Raw genomic sequence first — 670 nt, forward strand, 5'->3', positions numbered from 1 at the left:
CTAGCATCTCTGTTTCATAGGGAATGGTTTGTGAGATCCATGACAGTATATTTTCAAAAACTGGAATGTTTTTGTCAGGAGGTAGTTAAATAGAGGCTATTGCAATTTTTTATGGTTGTTTAAGTGGTAGTTTAGAATTAGGAATTTGGCAGGGTAGAAATCAAGTGGATGGGTAAGCAGGGGGGAGAAGTTTAGTTGTTGAGAGTAGAGTATGGCAACATCACCTCCTTTTTTGATATTCTGTCTTGGTGGTAGATATTAAAACCAGGGGGCAGACTTTCTTTATTAGAGATATGTGGTTTTAACCATGTCTTAGACAATGTTAGAATGTGTGGGGAATACTGGGAAGTATATGTTTGAAATTCTGTGATTTTGTTAGGTATTCTTTGCATATTCATTGATAGAACGGAAAGAGTTTTTGAGGAGGAGGAAGGAAGGGTTGGGGAGTGAATTATGGGGTTAGGAGTAGGTAAGGTGAGAAGATAAGGTTGGGCCTGGATTGGGGTGGATGTCCTCAGCTAGGAGATGAACTTTAGTAAGAGTTGTGAGTTTTGGGGTATGTGATATAAGAATGAGGTATTTAACTTTTATTTTGGGACAGGAGAAAGAAGGGGAAGGCAGGAGTTTAGATTTAAAGAGATGTATGAGGGAGAAGCTTAATAGACAGGGA

The sequence above is a fragment of the Protopterus annectens genome, chromosome 3.part1 (genome assembly GCF_019279795.1).
Source record: "Protopterus annectens isolate FY-2018-M chromosome 3.part1, PAN1.0, whole genome shotgun sequence".
NCBI lineage: Eukaryota > Metazoa > Chordata > Ceratodontiformes > Protopteridae > Protopterus > Protopterus annectens.